The sequence below is a fragment of the Sturnus vulgaris genome, chromosome 2, assembly GCF_052056855.1.
Source record: "Sturnus vulgaris isolate bStuVul1 chromosome 2, bStuVul1.hap1, whole genome shotgun sequence".
NCBI lineage: Eukaryota > Metazoa > Chordata > Aves > Passeriformes > Sturnidae > Sturnus > Sturnus vulgaris.
The window spans coordinates 24,297,686-24,314,290 of NC_142244.1; the positions used below are offsets into that span (position 1 = coordinate 24,297,686).

General features: G+C 43.1%; 1 long non-coding RNA gene across 8 annotated transcripts in view; it reads left to right on the top strand.

The window, feature by feature from the left end:
- The window catches only part of LOC148224682 (uncharacterized), a 128,644-nt gene extending 112,802 nt beyond the window's left edge, over nt 1–15,842 (top strand). For all 8 annotated transcript variants that reach the window (XR_015801192.1, XR_015801191.1, XR_015801195.1 and 5 more), the window contains 3 exons: nt 3,421–3,570; nt 7,340–7,453; nt 13,904–15,842. This is a non-coding gene — a long non-coding RNA (uncharacterized LOC148224682). The remainder of the gene's footprint in view (nt 1–3,420; nt 3,571–7,339; nt 7,454–13,903) is intronic.
- Nucleotides 15,843–16,605: the final 763 nt, after the last annotated feature.

Consider the following 16,605-nt stretch of genomic DNA (forward strand, 5'->3'; position numbering starts at 1 on the left):
GGCGGAGGGGACATGTCTGCGGAGACGGGCAGGGGAGCGATGGCGGCGAGGGGCGGCGGCCTTAACCCTTCGCTTGGGAACCAGAGGGTTTCCCGCGGGCCCCGCGGGCGATGGAGGCAGCCCAGGGCGCTGGGACGGCTCCGGCTGGCACAGCTCGGCCGGACGCAGCCCATAACGCAGGGCAGTGACAGAGTGTGCAGGGGAGGAAGGGGAGGATGAAGAGAGCGTGGGGATACTGCAATGCCCGGCTGTCACTTCCATGGTCGCCTGGCCGGGTGGCTGTTCAACACTGCCATTCTCCGCGGACATCCCCCTCAGCAGGCTTAGGGAAGGCACCAGCCTTTCTCCCCGTTAAATATTTAGCAGCTTAAGTCAGCCGCATCCTCTGGTGGGAGCGCCGTGATCACGCTCCAGTGTTGAAATACCTGGTGCGGGAAGGTGGTGGCGGAGCTTGGAGTAGTGGACAAAGCTCCAGCAGGGCTGCACAGGCAAAGGAAACTGCCCGTGTGTGAGTACACGGGCCTGGGCTTCACCCAGGAGAGAGCTGCTCAGTTCAGGGTGGTGGTTACCTACGGAAAAAAAAAAAAAAAAAAAAGTGCTTGGTCACCATGGTGACCAAGCAATGCCGCATCTTCCTGGGAGTGGAAAGCAACAGTCCCAGAGCTTTGCTGTGAGACCACTGGGTTAAATGCAGCTGGCTTCACCTTTTGAAGCCAAGGATCACAATCTGTGTTCCGTTTGTATATATGCCTATGACGTAAATTGGTTGGAATCAGCCTGATGCCAGCCCAGTGACTATGTATACAAGAAGGACACCAGGAATGTGTGCTGGTGTCCACTGCAGGCTGTGTTTTCCTAAAAGAACCGTGCAGAAGTGTTAGCAGCTGTGACAATTGATAAAAGATTCGTGTTAATCACAATAGCATTGGGATTTGCATAAACCAGAATGCTAAGCTCTGAAGTGAAGCATGGGCACTAGATAAAGGAAATTATATGATTAAATAATTCTGTTTAAAATCACCTTGTTATGTTATATTATGTTGTATTATGTTACATTACATTATGTTATGTTTTTCAAACAAGTTGTATCGGCTACCAGCTTGCAAAATCGAACTTCCCAAAAAGCCCTTCCTGCCTTTGTCTGATCAATGCTGCCTATCTCAAGAACCAGACTTCCAGAACTTCTCTGGTGGTTATCTACAAGGACCAGATGGCTATCTGTGACTGATTATCACCCAAAGGCTTTGTGAATTTGTGTAAGGATGTTTATTCAACCACCACTGCTTACCTAGCAAAACTATGACAGCAAAAAAAAAAAAAAAAAAAACACGAAAAAAAAAAAACCCAAAAGTATTGATTACAATGAGAACCCACAGGATAAGAAGAGGCTGCAAACCAAGGTTCGGTGGAGCGTGGAGTGGGCGGTGACCCCTCGCGTTCCCCAGCGCGCTGCTTGCTCTTTCTATATCAAATAAAGCAATCTAAATTTTGCTGAATATCGAGACTTTTATCTCTCATTTATAACAGCAGCAGCTGGGAGTGCTCCAGGGCACAAGGGTGGAGATAGCAAAGCTGTTGTCTGTCTGGTACTTTGAACAGTAAACTCAGTTTTATCTGAAGATTAAGATGTGTTGGTGTCATTGGGGCTGGGACTCACCAAGTTTTACCTAAGGACCTTCAGAACTACAAAATGTTCAAATTTCTGTTTTAGGTTGTTATAAATGCCTCAGTGTATATTTACATATCAGTTTAACATAAACATACATAAAACAAGAATGTTAAGCCAAAAGTATCTGATGAAACTTTTTGGTTGGATGTTAGGTTTTATTCATTGTTTGTGATAAATTCAAGTAACACTTCTAGCTGTCCATCTTCAGGCATACCAAGACCTTTCCTAGTATTTTGGAACTTGGGAGTTGGTTTTTGTTTGTTTGGTTGGTTGGTTTTTGTTTGTTTGGTGTTGTTTGTTTTTGTTGCTGTTGGGATTTTTTTTTGTTTTGGTGTTGGGGTTTTTTTGTCTGTTTTTTACTGGTTTTTTGATTGGGATTTTGGGATGGTTTTTTTTATTATTTCTTTATTTTGTTCTGTTTTGTTTTAGTTTTGCCACCAGCATTCCATAATTTGACAAAAATGTTATTACTGCTCCATGCAGACTTTGGTCTTTTTCAGGAAGTCCTAAATATTCATTAAGAAAAACACTCTAAAAGCCCTCAAGAAGGTTTACAGCAAACTTCCCTGACTCTGGTAAAATTCTCAGTTACTGTATGTCTCTAAGAAGAGGTGAGCTCCTAAATGTGAGCTAAGAGACTTGTCTGGCTTTTGCTTCTCATATGTGGGAACTCAGGCTTTCAGCCACAAGGAAGGAAACAAAAACACTAAAAAAAACCCAGAAAAGAAAACAACAACAACAACAACAAAAAAAACCCAAGAAGGATTTCAGGAAGGATTCCAGGAAGGATTCCAGAAAGGAAGGATTCCAGGATTCCAAGGAGGGAGGGAGGGAGGGAGGAAGGGAGGAAGGGAGGAAGGGAGGGAGGGAGGGAGGGAGGGAGGGAGGGAGGGAGGGAGGAAGGAAGGAAGGAAGGAAGGAAGGAAGGAAGGAAGGAAGGAAGGAAGGAAGGAAGGAAGGAAGGAAGGAAGGAAGGAAGGAAGGAAGGAAGGAAGGAAGGAAGGAAGGAAGGAAGGAAGGAAGGAAGGAAGGAAGGAAGGAAGGAAGGAAGGAAGGAAGGAAGGAAGGAAGGAAGGAAGGAAGGAAGGAAGGAAGGAAGGAAGGGAGGGAGTGGCAGATTCCTAAAGCATTTGGGGAGATGTTTGTTGCAGATGAGAGGGACTTTTGAGTCCAAGAACTGCTTGCACTTCAGAAGAAAATGCCCATTAGGGAAGTGAAAAACACCACTCCTATATGAGCTCCTCACAGTGTGTCCAGCTGGATAAGGCAGTGCTGTGCTGTGAGCACTTGAGCATGCCCCATATGGGCTGGGGTATCTGTGCGTATCCAGGCTGAGGCATTATCCCCAGAAGGAAATTAGCCATATTAGCATAGGGTGACATTGAGGTTAATCTCCTCCATTTCTGAGCAGAATTCTCTGGATCTCAGAGCACATGTGGTTATATTGTTTCCAGCTCTGTAGTTATTTGGAACACAACTGCCCATGACTAACTCCAGGAAAGGTGAGCAATAGCTGCATGAGGTACTGAAGGACCACCAACTCTGCTGTCAGTTCTGCCAAAGCTGGGTTGGCAGCACCACCGTAGAGAAGGGCTGAGTTTGGTACAACCTTTATGCTGAGGCTACTGGTCTCTCAGAAACATCCTTGTTGCTTCTATTTCCTTACTTCTGCAGTCTTGAGAGTTAAAATTCCAGTACCTTATTGCCTTCTTTCCCAATCCCTTTTCTTTCTTTCTCCTTTTCTTGCGTAGGAATAGTGAAGAGGAAATCTCCACTGAAACTGAAATCTCCACAAAAACTGAATTTTGCCTACACTCCTCAGAATCCACCAGCCACCTCTGGCACTGCTTGGGGGAATCTCTGCTTGGCATAGCCACATCCTTTGAGACCCCCCAGCTCAGGTATGTTTGCTGTAGCTAAACTTGGCAGAAAGCCCTGCTCCCTGTCACCTTTCCTCCCTTCCCAGGACACTGAGGGAATGGCAGCTGCAGCAGAATTACCTGGCTGCTTTTCAGAGGAATGTATCCCAGAGCAAAGTGAGGCAGTGGCTTCAACCACTCATTATAATTAAACTCAAACATCATTTTTGTGTAGCCTGTGCCGTGGCAACCGCAGCAGTTAGTCCCATTCAGCTGGAAGGTTTAGAAGGCAGAGCTGTGGTATTTTACAAAAGATCGTCCTTGCAGGCAGGGCTTTAAACCATCTCATTGAATGAAATATGCTCAAGAAGTGAAGAGTAGCAGAAGGGGGGAAAATGCACAGGATAGGACCACACTATTTCTGGCTGTAGTTCAATAACAGTTCTTGAGGCAGTGCCTGATATACTGTTAGGGTGAAAAATGCTTTTTATATCTAGTGCTTTGGTACCCTGATAGCATCTTTGTTTTTTCTCTCATTCTCTCTTGGGTTCCCTGGAGAGAAGGGAGTAGGGGCTAATTGCATAGACAGGTCACTCTATTTCTGCTGAAGGTGAAAAGCAAAAGGCTTGCAAATTCATGCACACAGATAGGAGGATATAGCAGTGTACTGTCAGCCATTCCAGGTACCATCAGCAAGGCAGGGTGAAGCAGCTTGGCACAGTGCATGCAGCACTTGGGGTAGCAGAAAAAGTAATGCTGATAAGGAAAAAACAGTCAGAAAGGAAGGGAAAAACAGAATAAAAGACAGAGGGTCAGATTGCTTGGTTGTGATATATGACCCTAAATTCTTCTAGCACCATTATGGGGAAAGAATTGGTGTGGCCACAGTACTTTTGCATCTCAGCTATTCTGGACTCTTAACACACTCAATATACAAGCCAGGTAGTGAAATTGGAAAGGACAGAGCAGCAAGAACAATCTGGGATGTGCCAAAGGGACTGTGAGATCCCTTGCTGCTCAGGATGGGCTCTATGTATTTTATGCTGGAGGGCCTGAGACACACAGACAGAACCTGGGTCATGATTTGCTGAAAGGAGCAGCAGAACTGGGCAGCCTAGAGTTGGAGTTCCTGAAGTGCAGTCTTGGACTTTTCAGTGCTTACATTTTGAGTACTGCTGCCAATGAATGCAAAGGAAATTGGACAATCACCCTCAGCTAGTGCAGGAGAATAGTATCATGTGAGTCTTATATAGTGCTTTCCAACAAGAGATCTCATATCTGTGTCATTACTGGTAGTTTTTTGTCTTAGGAAACAGATATGTGGAGAAGGCAAGTGAAATTGTCCAAATTTGCCTGATATACTGGTGGTAAAACAAATAGGAAACCTACTGCCTCACGCTGCCGAACTGAGTTCACTTGTCACACACAAGGGAATGAAACATAAGGCTGCTGTCTTCCTCTCAGTCCTTCTGAGCTAAAGGAGAAAGCTCTCTCTGAGGCGGTGGATACTGAGGTGTCCTATGCCAGGATGGCCGATGCCTGCACTGTGTGGGTCCCGTGCCCTGTGAGGATCATTGTCCAGACAGCATGTCTCACTTTGCCACTGGTCTGAAGTATTCCTTCTCTCGTGGAATGGCAAATGGTGGGGAGGTAACTAGATTGATCTCCCTTGTAGGCCTTTCCCTGGGACTTGGTACACAGGTTCCAGATGGTACAAAGCCCCTGTTGCTTGGATCTGCACAAAAACCTGTGTCTTCTTCAACCTATTTCACAACAGATTTGGCTCGCTCTTGGTCGGTTGCTATTTGTACAAATTAAGCTGAGCTGCCAGGAGCGTTTGCAAACAGAGAAAAGCAAAGTGGGATGTACAAAGCAAGACAAAATAGGTCTCAAATCTTGTGAAATGCCTGCAGGTGCTTATAACATTTGGCTTACTCTAGCCCATGTATACCCACCCACACACTCATTCATCTACCTTTCTCCTGCCCTCATGCCCACATGCACTCACCCTTCACAGATTCATTCACCTTCTCCTCTCCCCCCCATTTTCTCTTCCAAACACAATAATTCCCACACACAAATATACCTTAGACCCACTCTTTGTTCTTCACATACAAGCACACACACATTTTTGAGTGCTGAGTGCAGTGACTGTAGGTGGTGTGTAGCAGACGATGCTGTAATCTTATACCTATGCTGTGAAAAAGCCTTTGGGATTAGTGAGATGAGAGCTCTGATTGTTCTCACTTTCACATGAAATACCACTAATCCAGTTTATGGGGCTGACTGTTTCAGTCCTTCCCTGAACTCTGCCATTGTTTTCCAGGGAATCTCTCTGCTCGTCTTCCTCTTGCTCCACTTTGCCTCTTTCTCCCTATGCTTTTCCTTTTCCACGTTGCTGCCCTAGACCACGGTGTTTTAGAGAGCTTGGCCATCCCCATATCTCTGCATGACTTAACACTAGCCCTGATTACCTCACTGAGAGATTGAGCAGGGATGAGCAATGAGCCTGCCACGCAGTGTGGGGCACAGGGCAAGAAATCCTGCAAGGTATGGTGAGATCAGAGGCAGAGACAATAAGTGGTGGGGTGGATCTTACTGCCATCTGAGCAGTGCTGAGTCTGCCTGGCATCGAGCCTGCCTCTAATGGAATGTGACCCACTGCTGGGAATGACCTCATCTGTAATCCACTTAATTGAGTTTTATGAGCAGGATTCTCACATCAGGGAGCCAGCCTGCCTTCTTCCTAGCACTCACCCTCCTTTGCTTGCTGCCTGGGGAGGAGAAGGGGAGTGGGGGATGCGTGGACTACTCCACTGAGCTGGGAATAGTCTGGCTTCTGATTTTCTGTCTGCTCTGGAGAATGTGCAGGGAGCTGGACAGACATGCTCTTCAAGACACCCACTGCTTCATAGTGTAATGTTGTTTGCTTCTGCTGCAGGATGCTCAAAGTTCCATGTGACTCTTGGTAATGCTGTTAGGACTGCAGAGCCTTAAGTTTTCCCAGCATTTTGGTCTCTGTGCAAGTGCTGGATACTCAGAGGAGATGCTCTCATGTATGCATGAACCATCTTACCTGTGAGTCCAAGTGTGATGTGACGGAGTCACTCCGATCTCACACCTACTTTCAGTGTGCAGTGATCTAAGTGGTGCAGCTGTCAGGATACTGTAATAACCTTTTTTTACACTGTAATGTCTTGCCATCTTTAGCATTTGCATCATCATTTGTTTGTACTATTTGAATTGGTCACATAAGAACCAGCTAACAGAGAAATATGGCTGCTGTCTGCCAAGGGATCTGCAGGCTTGACCATCTGGTGAAAGATGCAGCCTTTTATCTTGGTGAAGCAGGACAAAGGGAGGAAGAGAAAGTGAGGGAAGAAGGCTTCTCCCCAAGGGAGTGTTACTTTCCTTGGAAAAGCCTAGTAGAGACCCTCTGGCATGTGATATTTGGGATATATTCCCTTCAGTGCTGGCATAAATGTCTGTATTTGAAATAAGTAGTCTGTCACTTCCAGTATACTTTGTAGAAGAAAATTTCTCATGGTTTTAAATCAAGTGTTACATACACATTTCAGAGCAGTAGCTCAACAGTTCCACAAATCCATAACTTTAAGGAAAGGTCACAGCATATTGAAAGGGAAGTGTACTGACATGTTAACACAAAGCCCGTAACAGACCTGTGCAGGATCACCACTGTTTATTGAGTGATTCCTCAGGTGTCTCTTAAAATTCCCAGACACTGGATTCATTGAAATACATGATAATAGTAGATCTCATTTTTGTCAATTTGTGCTTTTTGTCTTCACAGTTGCAGACAACAATGAAAAATTGGAACAGAGGAAATCTGAGGATTCAAACCCAGAGAAGAAATAAAAAGCATCTATATGGATTCTTCCATATCTGGGGTTTTTTTGGTTGTCCGGTTGGTTTTATTAGGGTTGAGGGTTTTGTGGGGTTTTTTGGTGTTTTTTGTTTGTTTGTTTGTTTGTTTGTTTGTTTTTTAATGGCATGTGTTTTAAATCAATCTGACATAGATGCAATGACTTTCTATTGACATCCCAATGCTGAGCTCATATAATGACTGTTCAGGATGGTTCACTGTAACTGTAGTGCAGATGAAATGCCTGTTTTCTTTTCTTCCGCTTTCTGAATTCAGGATTCCCTCAATTATAAAATCATAGAATCATAGAATAGTTTATGTTGGAAGGGATCTTTGAAGGTCATCTAGTGCTATGAGTAGGGACATCTTCAACTAGATCAGTCTATTCAGAACCACCCAGTTCACCCTGAACTTGAATATGAATTCACCCTGAACCTTGGATATTTCCAAGGATGAGGCATCTACCACCTTTCTGGGCAACCTGTTCCACTATTTCATGACCCTCACAGTTTAAAATTTCTTCCTTGTGTCTAGTCTACCATCTTTTAATTTAAACCCACTACCCCTTGTCCTGTCACAACAGACCCTGCTAAAAAGTCTGTCCCCATTTTCTTATAAGCCCGCTTCAGGTATTGAAAAGCCTCATTAAGGTCTTCCTTCAGCCATCTCTTCTCCAGACTGAACAGCCCCATCTCTCTCAGTCTTTCCTCACAGGAGAAGTGTTTCAGCCCTTGGATTGTTTCTGTGACCGTCCTCTGGATCTGCTGCATCAGGTCCACGTTTTTCCTATGCTATGGACGCCATAGCTGGATGTAGTGCTCCAGGTGGGGTCTCATTTGCTCATGATAGCAAATCAGGGGAGTAGAATCATCTCCATTGATTTGCTGGTCTTGCTGCTTTTAAAGTAGCCCAGGATGTTCATGGCTCTCTGGGCTGAAAACACACAGTGAGGCTCAGGTCCAGCCTCTGATTCACCACTACCTCCTTCTAGGCAGGGTTGCTCTCAATCCCTTCATTCCCCAACCTGTATTGATACTGGGTTGCCCTGACCCAGGTGCTGGATGATATATGTGTCTTTGTTGAACTTCCTGAGATACACACGGGCCCACTTCTCAAGCTAGTCCACGTCCTCTGGACTATCCTTCAGCCACACTACTGAGCTTGCCGTCATCTGCAAACTTGCTGAGGGTGTGCTTGATCCCCTGATTGTATTGATGAAGACATTATATAGTACTGGTCCCAGTACAGACCCCTGAGGGACACTACTTGTCACTGGTCTCCATCTGGACATTGTGCTTGTGTTAGCAGTTGACTGCTACCCTCTGGATGGGATTATCCAGTTCCTCATCAGCTGTTGTTTTTCAAAGAAAGTATTTTTGTCTCACAGTCACCTACAATGTGAATCCAGCTGGGTCAACAATTCTAGTGTCTTTCTTCTTTTTTCCAGACTTTTGCAAAATAAGCACTGCAGGAACAAAACATTCTTCCAGTACCCAGCATCTCACTCACTTTTCCCCTCTGTCCCAGCTCCATGTACACATATGTGTAAGGAAGGGCTTTACTCACACACAAGGACTTTACTACTCTACTGCTACCAACGCAACAGATAAATTTGTTGCAAATCACTGAAAGACTGGTGTTCAGTTGGAAAAACTTAGACAGAGACTGCCTTGGAGTCCACAAAGATACTTTTTTTCCCCCTTTCATACTGTTTACTTTAAAATCTGCAGACAGTCATCCCAGCATTATGTGAAGTCCCCAAATGGCCATGCAATCTGGATAAAGGTAACACTGTTCCAATGAATCCAATGCTGGAAATATACTGTCCCACTTAAATACATTCTTCTACCATGCCTTTCACTGTGACTACTCTTGACATGATGTTCAATGCTATGTTATCCCTTGAGTAATACTTAGCTTCAAAAATGGCAGGAGACCCTTGGTATTTCCTCTGACTCTCTGTTTGTAGGATCTGCACAAAACATATGGTACATGGAGAAAGGAAGAGCTGTTAAAAGGATGAAAGCTGTTCTTGTAAATGTGGTTGTTAGGAGCCAGTGCAATATCTGTCATCGATGAAGGCAAAATATTTTGGGGTATTTGTACTTTATGGCACAAACATTTTTTAGGGAAGTTTGATAAAAATAATGTTTTTGAGAAGTACCCTGTCCAGGAAATTTCTGCTGTCATGTCTTGTAGCACTAGAAATGTCAAAGTCTCTGCGAAGATCTGCACAATGTTTCACTCCACTGACGCTCCAATCCCGAAGAGAAACGTGTGTATCATTTCCTACTTTTCCATAATAGCCGGCCTAAGAAAAGACCCTCTTCACAGCATTTCCCTCATGTTTAGATGTTCAGGCAATAGCAGGAGATATCTTGTTTATCTAGGACAGAGGCAATCTTGAAGTAGTTGATACTGAAATAATTGCTGCCTTTTCCTCTTTGTTCCCCCACTAAATATCTCCCTTCCATGGTGATTTTGCAGGTTTGCTGGTGCGGCTGAGCTAAAAGCAGGAGCCAGAGTGCTGATAGGGGCTGGGCTGTGCTGTAGAGGTCCATAACACATTAGCTGTGGAAGGCCGTGCATCTCACCACTCTCAGTAATAAATACAGAGCTTGGGTCTTCAGCCTCACCCTCCCCTAGTGAGCTCTGCACATACATCTACAAAACACCCACTTGCATATATGCCTATAAACAAGATAGCAAATCATGCCACCTAAAAAACTAATTGAACAATTCCTCCTACAGCCTGGGAAAGAAAAGAAGCAAAAGACTATGCTGTTTTTTTTCTATTTCTAAAATACTGAAGAGCTATTTAGCTACTATTATGACTCAAAGGTAGATAACTAGGTTGATTACTCAATAGGAAAGGAAGAGGAAACTGTGGAAGATACAGAGAGGGAGAGAAAAGTGTTTTGTGTTGTGTCTCTGTCAGCTTGATTAGTGTCTTTCTCCTGAGTCCTCAATGGAACGGCCTCCATTGGTCAATCTCATTAGAGATAAAAATGGAAGAGCTGCGGGAGTCCACACTAAGCTTTGACTAGAATGATGGCAGAGCCACTTCTCAGGCTTGGAGGAATAACAACAAGGTGAGGAAGTGATTGAGATAACTGAGACAGGGCAGCCACCACTGACCAAGTGACCTGAGGAAACCTATTTGTTCAGGAAGGCACCAAAACCCAGGTCTGTTTCTAACAACAAATTAGTGACAAGACACCATGACAAGTAGATGCTGAGCAAACAATTTTCCAAATGAGCTGACTAACCCACAGGTGACATTTTCCTACAGGTTCTCAGAGAGTGCATCAAAGGTGATTCTAATAAATTAATCTGTTTCACAACCAGCAAGTAAGGTTTTAAGATCAGCAGCCCTCATGTGGCAGTGTGGAACCTACAAAATTTTCTAAGGAAAGACATTTAAATAGCACTCAAAATCATCAGGATCCTTAATGTCATGGTATTTGATATCAAAAAGAAATTGTCAGAAAGGAGGAAAAGTCTGGAGTTCCTGAGGGCAACTGATCTAGTATCCCAATCTGTTTTCTAGGGAATATTTTCCATGCAGAAGATTACCTATCACAGATATCAGGAAATGAGTCAGGAAACTCATATGCTGTATTCAGTCTGCAGTTGCTATATGCTACTGCCCAGGGTGTCCCACTGTAGAAAAGGGCTGAGTGATGCTTTCCTATCTCATGGGTGGAGTGACATTGGGTCCTGCTTGTGAAATACTCTTCCATCCTCTAGTGCAACACAGTGTGCCAGTGCTGTGAACAGGGCTATAGACGGAGTTCTGGACACTTGGCATCTGTTCCGGGGGGCAAGAGGGGAAGAGGCACATGGGGGTATGTAATGTGTGGGAGAAGTTTGTAGTGGATCTGCTCCTGCTCTAAGAATTCTGTGGAGAGAATGAATGGGACATTGACTCTCACTGCATGGATTTGCAAGGTTTGTGGAGATGTGAGCTTCCTGCAGTAGATTATGGTCAATTTCTGTGTTGTCAGAAGTGATCATGTGGTTTGGTTTAGGTATTTTTTTTGTGGTAGTGAAGGCTGTTTGGCAGTGCCAGAAAACCACTGCTTCACACTTCTAATGGGATTATAACTTAAAAAGGGACAAAACACTGCAAGGCATGGGACTTTCCCACGACTTCTTCAGTGCTGCTTACAATACACCTGTTTTATCTATAGCTGTCATAGCCAGGAGTACCACACTTCGACTCTCAAACCCTCTCAGAAACTCCTAAAGTGAGATCCTGTGCCTATCCTGTTTTTTGCCTACATTCCTCCACTCCAGACGTCTGTGATCCCAGTTGGTCTTGGCTCAGCAGTTCTTTTGTTTGAAGCTATGTGGCCCTATGCTGATACAGGTAGTCAGACAACATTCTCAGAGCAAGGTATGTTTAATCAAAGCAGTATCATGGACCATTAAAGGAAAACCTTTCTTTTACTCCCCTCTGGTAGTAGGACAGCTGCTTTTGCTTTTCCAGTCCTTCAATGGATCAGGTTTTTTGTGAATTTGGGCTCCACAAAAGTATTCCTTGCTCCTGTCTCCAAGGAAATTGTCTTAATATTGATGTTTTGGTCCAAATTCTTAGGCAAAATTTCCCTCATGACATAGAAGTAACATTTTTCCAGGAATTTTAGCAAGTTACTCTCTGTTAGGCACCCTAGTTATGTTTAGTTAAGGTGCTTATTTAGAGCTAAGACGATACCCTGAAGATGCTTTTCTGTTGGTTTTTGTTGTTGTTGTTGTTGTTGTTGTTGTTGTTGTTGTTGTTGTTATTGTTGTTTTGTTTTGTTTTGTTTTGGTTTTTTTGTTTTTTTTTTTTTTTTTTGTTTGGTTTGGTTTGGTTTTGTTTTTAATAACTCTTTAACTGCAGTTTTTCTTTAAAGCCTTCTCTATGGTGGTAATAAAAACCATTATAGTCCGACAAGACCCTGTGAAAAAATGCCTGTTTACCTGCTCTGTAATATCCCTGATCAACTACAGATCCTTCAATACATTTTCATTTTAATATTTAGTTCTGTAGTGAGGTAATCTGGAGAAATCAAATGAGGATATGAAATTTAATTTTGCAGAGGTCTCCCCAAAATTGCCAGCCAACTAGTCTGGGTCTGAATCAATGGCATGCAAGAGAAGTGATCTGTGTTGCATCGTCTAATTCTCACTGTTGGCAATCTCCATTGTCTAGAGAAGCTCGCAGAGGCAGACATTCATTTTAATATTCCCATTAGAACAATCCTGCTAATACAAGTGATTTAAGCATAGACTTTTGTTGTAGAAATAATAGCTTAAGTGGAGGTGGAACCTCCTCTATACATCTTTCTTTTCTTCTTTTGAATTCTCAGGGCCTACGGCATATTATATGTCACAGGAAATATCAGTGTAACTGCATATTGTAATTTTCTTGCAGCACGTATTGTGGAACGTATCAATGAAGTGTTTGGCAATGATAGCAATACAGAAAAAATCTTTTTGTGATCTAGCAGATTTTTTTATCAAGCTGTTTAAGTCTCTTACTATTTGCTGGTGCATTAGTATCATAACAAGAAGCACTTTGTAACTAATGCTGCATCCAAAGTGAAAACATTGCTTATAATGTCGCCTGGCTTGTAAAATGAAATCTTGCCAGAAAAGGCCTCTTTACCTAAGAGACAGGCATTTACGTGATCAAGGACTTCCCTCCACATCCTCCCATCTCTGCAATCAATTGTGTAGTTGTGAATGATGGAGTCTACAAATGGAAATATCAGGCAGAAAATGTTTATGCAATTTTGAAAATAATGTAGATACTGTAGTTGAATCTCAGAGAGGTAAGATTACACTGTGTGTGTCTGGTTTTGTGTCTGTGTGTAAGAAAGAAAGAGCAAGAGGGAGATTACATTGTGTTAGAAAAAAGGAATGACAGTGTGTATAAGAGAGAGATAAAATTGTGTTTTCAGGGCCTCTGTGTCAGAAAGATTTCATTGTGCAGGTGTGTGTGTAGATGTCCTTATTCTAAAGAGGTCTGTGTGTGTTTAGAGGGAGAGATGATGGTGTATTTGCATTGTAGGCATGCAGTGTGTTAGAGAATGTATGCATGTGCGTGTATACGTGTGAGTAAGAATCTATACTGTGCTTTAAACATTTAGGAAAGTCATACCATGTAACTGTTGCAGTTTTGTTTACAAAGAAAACCACTGTCAGAGTTTTAGAAACATTCTTCCAAAATTCTGAATTTCCCAGACTGTCTTATAGTTTATTAAAGTATTCGTTGAAGAGGCAAAGTTGCATCTAGGGAAATATGAATTATAAAATTCTGTCTGAAAAAAAGTCAGTTGGAATAAATGCTCATTTCATTAATGAACAGCACTTGGAGTAAACAGAAAAAGCCCAAATTATCAGAACTTGCATTTTGCCCAAAGCAAATATTAATGTCCCTTGTTGGGTATTTCATGATAAATTAATTCAAACCAGTAAGTTACCAAAAAACATTTTTTCTTTCAGGAAACATGAACATGTAGTGGTGATTCAGAAGCTGGGAGCTGCGATATATACCTGCACTTTTAAACATCGTGAATTATATCCTTTTTCAGAAGTAATTTGTGAATCTAAACTCCCTGATAAAAGCACTTTTCTTTTTTTTTTTTTTTTTTTAATACAGAAAGTAGTCATGTGAATGAAGTATTTATCTTTGTTGAGAAGTGGTAACATTTTGGATATGCTAGAGAAAAATATGACTGAAACATATGATGGCCAATTAAGATGTGCTGAAAAGAGGAAATGGACTTCTAATGTCTTCTCCTTCACTTGGATTTCCCCTGCATCTTGACAGCAATGCTTCTGCTTCCCTATATCTGAGTCATGGGCAGCTCTCAGCACCAGACACCCTCTGTCTGTTCAGATCTGCTGGGGGCACATGGCCCCTTTGGATGTGCCCACAGTGTTCTGCTTCCATGGACACAGGTTGAGGCTGTGAAGCTTTGTGGCACTGACACAAAGCTAAGCCCACTTTCTGTGGCCTGCAGTTTAGTCACTTCAGCTATTTTCACCTTACTCAGGAATGAAGTTGAAGTGGACCACTGATAAATGCTTAAAATGTTTTAATCTGACCTTGGCTTTGTCATTTAAGTGATATTGGCTGCTTGTGTTGCTGTGGTTTTATACTGCATGCATACATGTAAGAGGAGGTCTCCCTGTCCTCTTCTGCTTACAATCCCCAAGGGGACTGGACACTCCAAACAACCTCACACAGTAAGTAGGGGAGAGCTGAGTGGTCAGGACTTGCTTCTGCTAATCTGAATGCAGCATCTGCAAGTAGGCTGGTGTTCTCCACAATTGTGATTCCTGTGCCCGTCACTTCCATGTCATGGCGACCTTAGAAAAAGCTGTTGGACTGCCAGGACTGTCACCACACAGGTTTTCAGAAAAGCACTTGGCATCTTTCACATCTTCTTCTAACAAGGGGAAGAAAATCTGCCTTGAAGTGTGCAGAGACCTTTCAATCCTGCAAAGACCTGTATAAGAGGCAGGAAGAGGGTGGTAGGGGGCACAAAGGCATATTTGTGTTCAGTCAGCAGTGGTTCTTGTCTCCCTGGGATGGAGTCCAAACCTTACTGCTGGCAGCCTTTTACTATCAACAGCCATAAATCCATGAACTTGTTATTAACTGAGATCCCTCCGTGTCATTCTGTAGGACCCTTGTTGTAATTCAGCAATGGTTAACTTCTGTCTGTAAGTTTTTCTTCTTGGTCTACAGCAATCTCGCTTCTGGCTGCAGGTTTGATGACAGGCTCGAGCAGAGAGAAGGGTGAGACTGAATATTGAAGAGAAGGACGTGAAGACAGAGCTCTTTCATCTGTTTCAGCACTAACCCAAATGGAAGCCGTCCTGCAACCATGCAGGGTAGCCATTAAACATCTGTACCACTTTGTGCTATCACATGATGAAACTTTCCCTATCTCTCATGCTCAAGAAAGATGATATGCAGACATCTACTCAAACAGTCACCTCTCTCTGTGTTCACCCCCCAAGAGAACTAGGCTGTCTAACTTGGGACCATGCAGGTTTCAGTGGTCATGGAATTTGGGTCTTCTATGCTTAGACAACACCTGCACATCTTGTCTTGGTGGCCGTGTGTCTCTGCACAGTAACACCCAACACATCCCCTCCTTCATACTGTCATACACTTTGCTGGTTCTCTTGTGTGCTCTTGCGTTTATTGCACTGCCAGATTTGCCACCTGACAAACACATAAGCACCTTCTTGTGATTCTTCTTAAATTTTCTCATTTTTTTGCAAAGCCACAGCTCCTTGAGTCAGGTGGTTTTATGAAAGTTCTGGCTGTCATTTAAAAAGAGGTGCAGATATGTAGCTTTTTTTTGTTGAGGAAAAAGCTTGTAAATGTAGTGCTACAATGGATTAAAAGAAACAAAATGAAAAGACACACTCTTTCTTGTTTAGTTGCTTGATTTCTATGTCAACTTGATAATTTTTTGGGGGGGTGCACAGCTCAGGTTTTTATTTACGCTATATAGATTTTGGTACACCTTTGTATGCACATGTACCTTCTCAGCTGTATTTATAAAAATACGCATGCATTTGGTGTAGATATACATGTGTACACCCACACCTGCCAACTGCACATATTCCCTTCTCACAGAAACCTTCTCTCCTACTCTGCCTTTCTTCCATACATTTCCCTTTCTGTAGCTTCTGTCAACCACCTTCCTCTGAGTTATGGAATCTCCACTATTGCTTGTAGCGAGTAACCTTCTCCCCTGTTCTCCCTCCCTCCTCTCCTTCACTCCAGGAAAGCTCTTTCTGATTCTCTTTTCACTGGTGTCTGGCATTTGTACCTCTGTAGACAGAGAATGGCAAGAAGACAGTGATGTGAGCAGACAGAATAACCAGGGAATAAAAAGGAGTTGGTTGAGAATCTGTAATTAGAAGCCAAATTTCCATTTCCTTCTCAGGCACTTTAGAATCCCTTGCAGGGGTTTCTTGACTGTCTCAAAACTGAATGTCATTGAGATTTTTTTCTTATTTTCTTTTTTTTTAATTTTGCATCCTCTTGTTTCCTTGGCAACAAGTTGGTGATGCAGGAGCTAGAAATGTGCTATGTCTCTGTGGAGATGTTGGCGTGGGTGTGCCGTGGTGACATCCACGATGGACACACAGCTCTGCCAATCCTACCCCACCTCTTGTAA